Below are 13,541 nucleotides of genomic sequence, written 5' to 3' on the forward strand. Positions count from 1 at the left end.
GGGCAAACTAGAGTTACCACTGTGTCTTGAGGATGCTGGGCTGGGAGGTTTCTGGGCTCTTCGGTGGATGAGTGACAGAAGTTCCTAGTTTGCAAATTAAGGTGAGAGGACTAGGGTATCCCTTCCAGATCTCTGATTATCTAGATGTTCTTTGACGTGTGCCTTTCAGATGAGAGAACAGCATATGTAATAGGGCAGGAAGTTGGAGGCTTCTCAAAGAATTGAGTACTTTACTAGGATTTGACTGGAGGGTATTTGCAAGAGAGTAGTAGTTAAGATTGGAAGGTGGATTCGTGGCCAAACTGAATAGCAAAAATGTTAATAATTTATTCTCTAATAATTGGGATTAGGGATTTTTCAGGCAGGGAGGTTATATTTTTCTTCAGGAAGTTTTACATCTGAATATTGTGTAGGATTGCTTGGAGTGGGCAGAGAACGAAGTCAGGGAGAGTCAGTGCACACACTTCGGGGATCAAAGTAACATTAGGGCCTAGAGTAGGGCATTCACAGTAGCCGGGAGAGGGAGGGAGCAGGGAGAAGGATATCAAGACCTTAAGGCTTGTTTTCTGGAAGTTTGTGATGGTGTGTGTGTGTGTGTTTAGTGACATAGTAATTGCAGTGTTTAGGACCCGACCCATAGGGACAAATATATTGCGTAACAAGAATTCTCAGGTTCGTTTTGGAGTGAGTTTTCGGTGGTGGGGAGGCGTTTGGTATGATTGATAAATTAACTGGAATACCTCTGTAAGATACTTTATAAACCCACGTGTCTTGGAGATGAACTCCTAGGATGGTTTTATAGAGCATCTTAGCTAAGTGTACAGCTGTTAATAGTGTTAGTTGCAGCTGTTTTCTTGATTTCCCCTGATCCCCAATTAAAAAAAAAATAAGCATGAGCATTTAGCTACAGGGTATTGGTTAGGTAAACTTTGATACATCCTTACAGTGGAATACCTGCAACTCATTAAAAACAGTTATTTTTAAGTATACTAATTGACATGAATGATGAAAAAATAAAAAGGGTTACAAAACAGGGTGATTGAATTTTTCTGTTTTTAAAAAATCTGGATATGTGTGCACCCATAAACCTGAAAAATTTTGAAAAGCTGTTTTCCATAGTTTCAGAGTTCTGATCGCTTAATAGATTTAGTATAGGAGGCATGTCTTCCATTCTTCTTTTGAACCTTATTTCTTGTCTATTAGAGGAAACCCCCTAAGGGCAGGGAATGAGTCTTAGTTAACCTCTGTTACCCAGCCTGTGGTAACAGCCCACAAGACCATTTACTGAATTGAATTCTCCTCTGCTACTTAGTTTGATAAAGGCTTGGTTAACTGGTGAGTTGAATATCATTAAACTCTCATCTCTAGAATAATGGAGTTAAAGTCTTACAACCAGCTGAAAAGAATAAATCATTTTGGGGGAAATCACACAGCCTCCTGTTTTTTGAGGGGTTGTGTGGGAAAAGAGGTAGAAGTGTGCCAATGTTACGTTTCAGGTACTTTCTTTCCATTTCTTAAAGTACTTAAGTAATTGTGGAAAGAAACAGACATGCAGCCATTCCTAAGTTGCAATACTTATTCTTTGCTAATAATCAGCAATTACTGAATTACTAGATCCCATATTTTTTCCTCTCATTCGATACACATATAGTGCTTTTCTTCTGGTCATAACAAGTGTCTGGTAAAGCCAGCATTAGAATTTTTAATCCCTACTTTTTTTAGTTTTAGTTTCTCCCTCCCAATGCTCAGAAATCTAGGCATTTAAGATTAAATTTACATAGTCTTACGTTTTTTTCAGTTTCTACTTGTGCCGTCACTAAAATACTCTTTGTGAATTGAGCTGGAAGAACAATAATTGGTGGATGAAAGCTATGGAAGATGAACTCTAGATAGCACTTTAGGTATTCTTAAAGTGCTGACTCACTTGCTTCCATAACAGTCTTGTGACATAAGTGAACATAGAGATGAGTGTCAGTTATTCAGAGCGTGGCCAGATTTAACCCCAGAATTAAACAAAATTGATGCTTTACGACAGTTCAGTTTGTTGGTGAAGATAATGAACGTGATAGATCATGTGGATTTTTGGCCAAGATCATCTATGTAAACTAAGTGGTTTCCATAGCTCTTTTTCTGGAACCATTTGAGAGACAGTTGCAGATAGGATGTCCCATTACCCCTGAATTTCCTACAAACAAGCATGTTCTCCTGCATAACTCAGTACAGTCATCAAAACCAGGAAGTTATCATTGTGACATTACCACCATCTAATCCTCAGACCCCATTCAAGTTGTGCCACTTGTCCCTAGAGAGTCATTTATAGCCAGAGGCTCACTATTTACCAGTCACTCCCCATTCCTCCCCACAGCCCCTGGCAAAGGCTAATCTTTTGTTTGTATGGATTTGCCTGTTTTGAGAATTTCATACAAATGGAGTTATGTAATATGTGGGCTTTGAGTCTGGAAATGCACTTGGCATAATGTTTTTAAGGTTCTTCCATGTTGTAGTACGTGTCAGTGCTTGATCCTTATAGGTGAGTAATATTCCACGGTAGGGATATACCACATTTTTATTCACTCACTGATAGACATTTAAGTTTATTCATTTTTGGCTATTATGAATAATGCTGCTGTGAACATTTGTGTACAAGTTTTTGCGTTGAACATAATTCTCAGTTCTTCCGGATCTGTATCTAGGAGTAGAATTACTGGGTCATAAGGTAACTTTCTTGTATAACTTTTTGAGGAACTGCCAAACTGTTTTCCATGGTGACTGCACCATTCCACATTCCTATCTGCAGTGTATAAGGGTTCCAATTTCTGCATATCCTCACTAACACAACATTTCCCCTTCTTTTTGATTCTAACTAGTTGGTATGAAGTGGTCTCATTGTGGTATTGATTTGCACTTCCCTAATGGAAAAGATGTGAGCATCTTTTCATGTGTGTATTGACCATTTGTATATCTTCTTTGGAGAAATGTCTATTCAGATTCTTTACCCACTTTAAAATTGGGTTATTTCCTTTTTATTGTTGAGTTGTAAGAGTTAAACTATTGCCTATTCCATAGTCACAAAGATTTAGGCATGTTTTCTTCTTTATCCATTTGGAGTTAATTTTGGTATATGCTGTAAGGTAGGGGTCAAACTTCATTCTTTTACATGCAGATATCCAGTGGTCCTAGCACCACCACTTGTTGAAAAGATTATTCTTTCCGCATTGAATGGTCTTGGCACACTTACTGAAAGTCAGTAGATACACAGGTTTATTTCTGGGTTCTTTGTTCTGTTCCATTCATCTATATGTCGATCCTTATGCCAGCACCACATTGTCTTGATTATTTTAACTTTGTAGTAAGTTTGAAATTGGAAAGTGTGAGTCCTTCAATTTCATTCTTCTGTTTTAAGATTGTTTTGGCTGTTCTGAGTTACTCATATTTCCGTATACATTTTAGGATCAGCTTGCCTGTTTCTGCAAAAAAGGCAATTGGAGTTCTTTGTTTGCTTGTTTGTTTATACAGCAGGTTCTTATTAGTCATCAGTTTTATACAGGTCAGCGTATACATCTCAATCCCAATCGCCCAATTCATCACACCCCCACCCCCTGCTGCTTTCCCCCCTTGGTGTCCATACGTTTGTTCTCTACATCTGTGTCTCAATTTCTGCCCTGCAAACCTGTTCATCTGTACCATTTTTCTAGGTTCCACATACATGCATTAATATATGATGTTTGTTTTTCTCTTTCTGAGAAGAGAAAATGCTTCACTCTTTATGACAGTCTCTAGATCCATCCATGTCTCAACAAATGACCCAATTTCATTCCTTTTTATGGCTGAGTAATATTCCATCACATATATGTACCACATCTTCTTTATCCATTCATTGTCGATAGGCATTTAGGATGCTTCCATGACCTGGCTATTATAAATAGTGCTGCAATGAACATTGGGGTGCATGTGTCTTTTTGAATTATGGTTTTCTCTGGGTATATGCCCAGTAGTGGGAGTGCTGGATCATATGGTAATTCTATTCTTAGTTTTTTAAGGAGCGTCCATACTGTTCTCCATAGTGGCTGTATCAAATTACATTCCCACCAACAGTGCAAAATGGTTCCCTTTTCTCCACACACTCTCCAGCATTTGTTGTTTGTAGATTTTCTGATGATGCCCATTCTAACTGATGTGAGGTGATACCTCATCGTACTTTTGATTTGCATTTCTCTAATAATTAGTGATGGTGAACAGCTTTTCATGTGCTTCTTGGCCATCTGCATATCTTCTTTGGAGAAATGTCTATTTAAGTCTTCTGCCCATTTTTTGATTGGGTTGTTTGTTTTTTTAATATTGAGCTGCATGAGCTGTTTATATATTTTGGAGATTAATCCTTTGTCCATTGATTCATTTGCAAATATTTGCTCCCATTCTGAGGGGTGTCTTTTCATCTTGTTTATGGTTTCCTTTACTGTGCAAAAGCTTTGAAGTTTCATTAGGTCCCATTTGTTTATTTTTGTTTTTATTTGCATAACTCTAGGACATGGATCAAAAAAGATCTTGCTGTGATTTATGTCAAAGGGTGTTCTCCCTATGTTTTCCTCTAAGAATTTTATAGTGTCCGGTCTTACATTTAGGTCTCTAATCCACTTTGAGTTTATTTTTCTGTATGGTGTTAGGGAGTGTTCTAATTTCATTCTTTTGCATGTATCTGTCCAGTTTTCCCAGCACCACTTGTTGAAGAGCCTGTCTTTTCTCCATTTTATATCCTTGCCTCCTTTGTCATAGATTAGTTGACCATATGTGCGTGGGTTTATCTCTGGGCTTTCTATCTTGTTCCATTGATCTATATTTCTGTTTTTGTGCCAGTGCCATACTGTCTTCATTACTGTAGCTTTGTACTATAGTCTGAAGTCAGGGAGTCTGATTCCTCCAGCTCTGCTGTTTTTCCCTGAAGACTGCTTTGGCCATTCGGGGTCTTTAGTGTCTCCACACGAATTTTAAGATTTTTTTTTTCTGGTTCTGTAGGAAATGCTGTTGGTAGGGATTGCATTGAATCTGTAGATTGCTTTGGGTAGTATAGTCTTTTTCACAATATTGATTCTTCCAATCCAAGAACATGGTATATCTCTCCATCTGTTGGTATCATCTTTAATTTCTTTCATCAGTGTCTTATAGTATTCTGCATACAGGTCTTTTGTCTCCCTAGGCAGGTTTATTCCTAGGTATTTTATTCTTTTTGTTGTGATGGTAAATGGGAGTGTTTCCTTAATTTCTCTTTCAGATTTTTCATCATTAGTGTATAGGAATGCAAGAGATTTCTGTGCATTAATTTTGTATCCTGCAACTTTACCAAATTCATTGATTAGCCCTAGTAGTTTTCTGGTGGCATCTTTAGGATTCTCTATGTATAGTATCATGTCATCTGCAAACAGCGACAGTTTTACTTCTTCTTTTCTAATTTGTATTCCTTTTATTTCTTTTTCTTCTCTGATTGCTGTGGCTAGGACTTCCAAAACTATGTTGAGTACAAGTGGCGAGAGTGGACATCCTTGTCTTATTCCTGATCTTAGAGAAAATGCTTTCAGTTTTTCACCATTGAGAATGATGTTTGCTGTGGGTTTGTCGTATATGGCCTTTATTATGTTGAGGTAGGTTTCCTCTGTGCCCACATTCTGGAGAGTTTTTATCATAAGTGGGTGTTGAATGTTGTCAAAAGCTTTTTCTGCATCTATTGAGATGATCATATGGTTTTTCTTCTTCAGTTCGTTAATATGGTGTATTACATTGATTGATTTGCATATACTGAAGAATCCTTGCATCCCTGCGATAAACCCCACTTGATCATGGTGTATGATCTTTTTAATGTGTTGTTGGATTCTGTTTGCTAATACTTTGTTGAGGATTTTTGCATCTATATTCATCAGTGATATTGGTCTCTAATTTTCTTTTTTTGTAGTATCTTTGTTTGGTTTTGGTATCAGGGTGATGGTGGCCTCATAGAATGAGTGTTCGTTCCTCTGCAGATTTTTGGAAGAGTTTGAGAAGGATGGGTGTTAGCTCTTCTCTAAATGTTTGATAGAATTCGCCTGTGAAGAAGCCATCTGGTCCTGGACTTTTGTTTCTTGGAAGATTTTTAATCACAGTTTCAATTTCATTACTTGTGATTGGTCTGTTTATATTTTCTATTTCTTCCTGGTTCCGTCTCGGAAAGTTATACCTTTCTAAGAATTTGTCCATTTCTTCCAGGTTGTCCATTTTTTTGGCATAGAGTTGATCGTAGTAGTCTCTTAGGATGCTTTGTATTTCTGCGGTGTCTGTTTTAACTTCTCCTTTTTCATTTCTCATTTTATTGATTTGAGTCCTCTTCCCTCTTTTTCTTGATGAGTTTGGCTAATGGTTTATCAATTTTGTTTATCTTCTCCAAGAACCAGCTTTTAGTTTTATTGATCTTTGGTATTGTTTTCTTTGTTTCTATTTCATTTATTTCTGATCTGATCTTTATGATTTCTTTCATTCTGTGAACCTTGGGTTTTGTTTGTTCTTTCTCTAGTTCCTTTAGGTGTAAAGTTAGACTGTTTATTTGAGATTTTTCTCGTTTCTTGAGTTAGGATAATATTGCTATAAACTTCCCTCTTAGAACTGCTTTTGCTGCATCTCGTAGGTTTTGGTCGTCATGTTTTCATTGTCATTTGTCTCTAGGTATTTTTTGATTTCCTCTTTGATTTATTCAGTGATCTCTTGGTTATTTAGTAACGTATTGTTTAGCCTCCATGTGTGTGTGGCTTTTACTTTTTTTTTCCTGTAATTCATTTTTAATCTCATAGCATTGTGGTCAGAAAAGATGCTTGATATGATTTCAATTTTCTTAAATTTACTGAGGCTTGATTTGTGACCCAAGATGTGATCTATCCTGGAGAATGTTCCATGTACACTTGGGAAGAAAGTGTAATCTGCCATTTTTGGATGGAATGTCTTATATAATCAATTAAATCTATCTGGTCTGTTGTGTCATTTATAGCTTGTGTTTCCTTATTAATTTTCTGTTGGATGATCTGTTTATTGGTGTAAGTGAGGTATTAAAGTCCTCCACTATTATTGTGTTACTGTCAATTTCCTTTTTTATAGCTGTTAGCAGTTGCCTTATGTATTGAGGTGCATATGTATTTATAATTGTTAAATCTTCTTCTTGGATTGATCCCTTGATCATTATGTAGTGTCCTCCTTGTGTTTTGTAACATTCTTTTTTTTAAAGTCTATTTTATCTGATATGAGTATTGCTACTCCAGCTTTCTTTTGATTTCCATTTGCATGGAATGTCTTTTTCCATCCCCTCACTTTCAGTCTTTATGTGTCCCTAGGTCTGAAGTGGGTCTCTTGTAAGCAGCATTTATATGGCTCTTGTTTTTGTATCCAGTCAGCAAGCCAGTGTCTTTTTGTTGGAGCATTTAATCAATTCACATTTAAGGTAGTTATCAGTATGTATGTTCCTATTACCATTTTCTTAATTGTTTTGGGTTTGTTTTTGTAGGTCCTTTTCGTCTCTTGTGTTTCCCACTTAGAGAAGTTCCTTTAGCATTTGTTGTACAGCTGGTTTGGTGGTGCTGAATTCTCTTAGCTTTTGCTTTTCTGTAAAGCTTTAGATTTCTCCATGGAATCTGAATGAGATCCTTGCTGGGTAGAGTAATCTTGGTTGTAGGTTCTTCTCTTTCATCACGTTAAGTATATCTTGCCACTTCCTTCTGGCTTGTAGAGTTTCTGCTGCGAAATCAGCTGTTAGCCTTATGGGAGTTCCCTTGTATATTACTTGTGGTTTTTCCCTTGCTGCTTTCAATAATTTTTATTCGTCTTTAATTTTTGCCAGTTTGATTACTGTGTGTCTTGGCGTGTTTCTCCTTGGGTTTATCCCGTATGGGACTCGCTGCACTTCCTGGACTTGGGTGGCTGTTTCCTTTCCCATGTTAGGGAAGTTTTTGATTAAAATCTCTTCACTTATTTTCTGGAGTCCTTTCTCTCTCTCTTCCTCTTCTGGGACCCCTATAATGCGAATGTTGTTGCGTTTAATGTTGTCGCAGAGGTCTCTTAGGCTGTCCTCATTTCTTTTCATTCTTTTTTTCTTTATTCTGTTCTGCAGCAGTGAATTCCACCATTCTGTCTTCCAGGTTACTTATCTGTTCTTTTGCCTCAGTTATTCTGCTATTGATTTCTTCTAATGTAGTTTTCATTTCAGTTATTGTATTGTTCATCTCTGTTTGTTTGTTCCTTAATTCTTCTAGGTCATTGTTAAATATTTCTTGCATCTTCTCGATCTTTGCCTCCATTCTTTTTCCGAGGTCCTGGATCCTCTTCGCTATCATTATTCTGTATTCTTTTTCTGGAAGGTTGCCTATCTCCACTTCAGTTAGTTGTTTTTCTGGGGTTTTATCTTGTTCCTTCATCTGGTACATAGCCCTCTGCCTTTTCATCTTGTCTATCTTTCTGTGAATCAGGCAATTGGAGTTTTGACCAGAGTTGCATTGAATCTGTATATCCATTTGGGAAGTATCATCATCTTAACAATGATAAGTATTATACATGACCACGGAATGTCTTTCCATGTATTAGGTCTTTATATTTCTTAAAACAGTGTTTTAAAGTTTCAGTTTACATGTCTTTCACCTTCTTGGTTAAACTTACTCTTATTCCTTTGATGCTATTGTAATATGTGATTTTCTTGATATCATTTTTGTATTTTGTTTGGATTCTAGTATATAGAATTCATTTTCACATATGTATCTTGTATCTTGCAACCTTGCTGAACTTATGTATTCGTTTTTATGTGTTTTATGTATAAGATCATGTCATCGGCAAAAAGAGGTAAGTTTTACTTCTTCCTTTTGAATCTGAATGCCTTTTATTTCTTTTTCTTCTATCTCTTTTTCTTGCCTAAGTGCCCTGTCTAGAACCTTTACCAAAATGTTGAATAGAAGTGGTAAAGGTGGACATTCTTGTCTTATTCTTGATCTTAGGGGAAAAGCGTTAAGTCTTTCACCAATCAAGTATGATGTTACCTGTGGGAGTTTTATAGGTGCCCTTTATCATTTTGAAGAAGGTCTCTTCTATTCCTATTTGTATGTTTTTATCGAGAAAGGGTGTTGGGTTTTGTTAAATGCTTTTTCTGCATTTATTGAGATCATATGGTATACTTCCTGTATTCTATTAATATGATGTATTACATTGACATTTTTGTTGGTGTGTTGAACCTTTCTTGCATTTCTGGGATAAATTTCACTTGGTCATGGCATATAATCCTTTACATATGTTGCTTGATTTGATTTTGTTGAGGATTTTGAAGTCCATATTCATAAGGAATATTGGTCTATAGTTATTTTTGTTTTTTCCCCCTTGCAATATCTTTGTCTGGTTTCATTCAGAATGAATTGGAAAGTCTTCTCTCGTCTATTTTTTGGAAGCTCTCACGAAGGATTGGTGTTCATTCTTATTTCAACACTTGGTAGAATTCACCAGTGAAGCCATCTGGGGCCTGGGCTTTTCTGGGAAGTTTTTTGATTAGTGACTCAATCTCTTTACTTGTTATAGTTATATTCAAATTTTCTGTTTGTTTCTTCACTTTTAAAACCAGGCCACTGTAGAGTGCCAGAGGTGGACTTACTGGATGGAGAGGTTGGGATAGTAGGCCTAAACCAGGATTATTCTGGCATACTAGGATATATGGTTACCCTTGTTTTTAGTTGACTGCACAATACTGCCCTGTTTCTATTTTCAAATCTAAACTTAATTTAGTATCATTTTATATAGTCCAGTGATGATCTTAAACCTTGAGTTATGATGACAAAATCTATGGATGCTTTCCCTAGAAAAAGGCACGTACATATAACATTCCGTGCACATGTATAGGTAATTCAGGTATTCCAGAAGCCCACCTATGGACTCTTATTTAGTAATAACTCTTCTTTAGCAAATAAACAACCTGTGGCTTAAGGAAAAACAGATGATGGTATTCATTTGCATGCTTTTTCTTCAAGTCTTTATGATAATATTGTTTTTGAAAATTTATTATCTTTTATACTCTTGGTGAAACCTTGTTATTAAATCTCATTGTATGACTCTGCAAAAAACTTTATGGTAATTTAATGAATCCTTCCTTCTTGATGAAGGATTTTGGGAAACTCTCTCATAGAAATAACAGGATGTGTAAAGAGTTGCCTTATGGCAGCAGAACTGTATACATCATTGGTTTTTTAAAAAAGGGTGATTTGGGGTAATTTTCTTGTACAATAGAACTTTCCAGCATGGAAGTAATATATCTTAAGCCAGGCAAGAAGGAATTCTTCTTTTGATACTGTGTGGTTTTAGGTTAGTACAATAAGAATTTGCAGAATTGTTAATTGGAATTAACTATAACGATTTGCTAGAGAACATGTATGATTTATTTTGTTTTTGTTTTTGTTTTTTTTGCGGTATGCGGGCCTCTCCCCGCTGTGGCCTCTCCCGCTGCGGAGCACAGGCTCCGGACACGCAGGCTCAGCGGCCATGCCTCACGGGCCCAGCCGCTCTGCGGCGTGCGGGATCCTCCTGGAACGGGGCACGAACCCGTGTCCCCTGCATCAGCAGGTGGACTCTCAACCACTGCGCCACCAGGGAAGCCTTGTATGATTTATTTTGAAGGAATAATATTCAGTCTTAAAATCAAAAAGCTACAGGAATCAGGAGAACAAAAGGGAAGCGAGATGGCATGCATATTAAAGACATGGGAGTGTTATTTATTTCCAAGAAGAAGTATGGTTTTTCTCTTTTTTTGAATCATACTACATGCTTGGTATGGTTTCTTTTCTCATTTTTGATAGATACAGAGACAGAAAAAGACAGCACCGTGATAAATTGTAGCTGACACATTGATTGGTAGAGGAATTGTGGTGAAGTAGGGAGCATATCACTTTTGCCTGCAAAAAGGAGGCAGAGGGGCAGGTACCACCTAGCTCTAGCCGTTTGTTGCCAGATAGCATTGCTGGATCTTCAGGTATTTCAAGAGAAGCTGGAAATCCAGATCTTTAGAATAAATCTTTCATTTTTTAAAAACAGTGGTTAAATTTTAAAACATAGAGTGGCTGATGGAAGAAATCAAAAAAGAGCTAAATAAATTGAGAGACATGCTGTGTGCATGGATTAGAAGACTCAGCAAAGTTATCTGTTTTTCCCTAATTAATATACAAATTTAATGCAGTTTGTATCAGAATTCCAGAAAATCCTCTGTAGATACAGACAAAATTATTTTAAAACTTATATGGAAAGGCAGAGGCTCTAGAATAGCTAAAAAACCATTTCGAAAAAGAAAAGTAGTGAGAGTACTTGCTCTGCTCAACTTGAAGAGTTACAACTGCCGTAACCAGGACCGCATGGCGTTGGCAGAACCTCAGACATGCAGATCAGTGGCACAAAATGGGGAGCTCAGAAGAAGCTGTGCATGGCTGTGGCCAGCTGATTTTTGACAAAGATTCCAGAGAAGTTCAGTGAAAGAAGAGTAGTGTTAATAATGGTGCTGGATCAACTGGATATCAGGTGAAAAAATGAACCCTGGCCTAAACCTCATACCTATACAAAAATTAACTCAGAAATAGATGGTGTATGTAAACATAAGATGTAAAACTATAAACTTAGAAATACATAGCAGAAAATCTTTGAGACCTAGGATTGGAGAAGATTTATGAGACGTGACACCAAAAACATGATCCATTTTTTAAAAACCGATAAGATGAATTTTATAAAAATTACAACGTTTTGCTCTGGGAAAGGCCCTCTTAAAAGGATCAAAAGCGCCAAGCTATGGATGGGGAGAAAATATTCGCAAACCACATATCTGACAAAGAACTCATATCTAGTGTATATAAAGAACTCCTAAACTCAACATTTAGAAAACAAATAATCCAGTTAGAAAAGTGAACCAAAGACATGAAGAGACATTTCACCAAAGAGGATATACAGATGGCAAGTAAACACACACAAAAAAGTTCAACATCCCTAGACATCAGGGAAATGCAAAATAAGACCTTGGTGAGCTGTCATCACGGTACACCTGTGAGAACAGCTGAAATAAAACATCGTGACAACTCCAAATGCTGGGGAGGATGTGGGGCAACTGGATCTCTCAAACACTGCTTTGGGGAGCGTCAGAACGGTTCAGCTGCCATGGAAAATAGTCTGGCAGCTTCTTAAAAAAGCCAAACTTACATTTGCATGTGACTCAGCAATCGTATATATGGTCATTTATCCTAGAGAAATGAAGACTTATGTCTTCACAAAAACCTGTGCATGATTGTTCGTGACTTTATTAGTAATAGCAAAAAACTTGAAAAAAACCAGTGTCCTACAGTAGGTTAATGATTAAACCAACTGTGACACATTCATACCTTGGAATACTACTCAGCAATAGAAAACAAAAATCTGTTGACACACACAACTTGGATGGGTTTCAAGGGCATTATGTTGAATAAAAACAGCCAATCTCAAAAGGTCATATGCTATATACTTCCATTTATGTAACACTCTCAAAATTAGAGAGAGAGAGATCAAATTAACGGTTGCTGAGGTTTAGGGATGTTGAAGGTGGGAGAGGTGTGTCTGTAGAGGAGTATTGCCTGAGAGCTCTTGGTGCTAGTGGAATGTTTCTTTATCTTGGTTGTGGCATCAGTTCAGGACTCTAGCTGTGTGATAAAGTGACATAGAACTGTGTATGCACGTTGTACCAATGTGAGTCTCCTGATTTTAATATTGTACTATAATTGTGTAAGATGTGAGCACTGGGGGACGAAGGGGAAGATAGGACCTCTTGCAGCTTCCTGTGAACATTGCATAATAAAAAACTTTTTAAAGAATTTGAAAAATATAGTATGGACCAAACAAAATATGTTTTGGCCAAGATTTAATCCTCTGATCTATCTATACGTTTGTGACCTCTGGTTAATGAAGTTTCTCAAACTTCATATTTAGAGCTTAGAATTTTAACTGGCCCAATCAAGTTTTTAAAAAAGAATGAGTCACCTAGATTGTAGACACTTATGTTCAGTAAAGGGAAACATAGGTAGCATTTCTCATAATCCTCGGAAAAGAAGGAAAAAACACAATAGTAATTATTTTTTGCCTTTTCCTTAAATCAATTTGATAGCTTGTATTGGTTCATTATATATATACATATATATGTACATATATTGATATATTAAACTTCCCTTGTTCTTTATGTAAAAAATCCTAAATAAAATACCAGCACACTTGTGTTCAGCAGCCTATTAAAAGTATAAATAATACATTATGATCAGGTGGAGTTTATTCTCAGAAATGCATGGATGATTCAATATCAGTCATTAAAATTCATCAGATGTTGTATTGTATATCGTGGGATCGTCTCCTGCCTTTGCTGTTAAGAGGATGATACTTTCTTGCTTAGTTGGTGCTAGGTTTTGACCACGTGACTTGCTCTTGGCAGTAGAATATAAGTCTGATGTGTGCCACTTCTGAGCAGGCTACCTAACCCTTCATTTATGCTGTTAACTGCTTCATCA

The 13,541-nt window shown here is 36.8% G+C and overlaps 1 protein-coding gene across 1 annotated transcript in view; it reads left to right on the plus strand.

Moving 5' to 3' along the window:
- The window catches only part of EPB41L5 (erythrocyte membrane protein band 4.1 like 5), a 68,394-nt gene that overhangs the window by 19,610 nt on the left and 35,243 nt on the right, over positions 1-13,541 (plus strand).

The sequence above is a fragment of the Stenella coeruleoalba genome (genome assembly GCF_951394435.1).
Source record: "Stenella coeruleoalba genome assembly, chromosome: 6".
Taxonomy (NCBI): domain Eukaryota; kingdom Metazoa; phylum Chordata; class Mammalia; order Artiodactyla; family Delphinidae; genus Stenella; species Stenella coeruleoalba.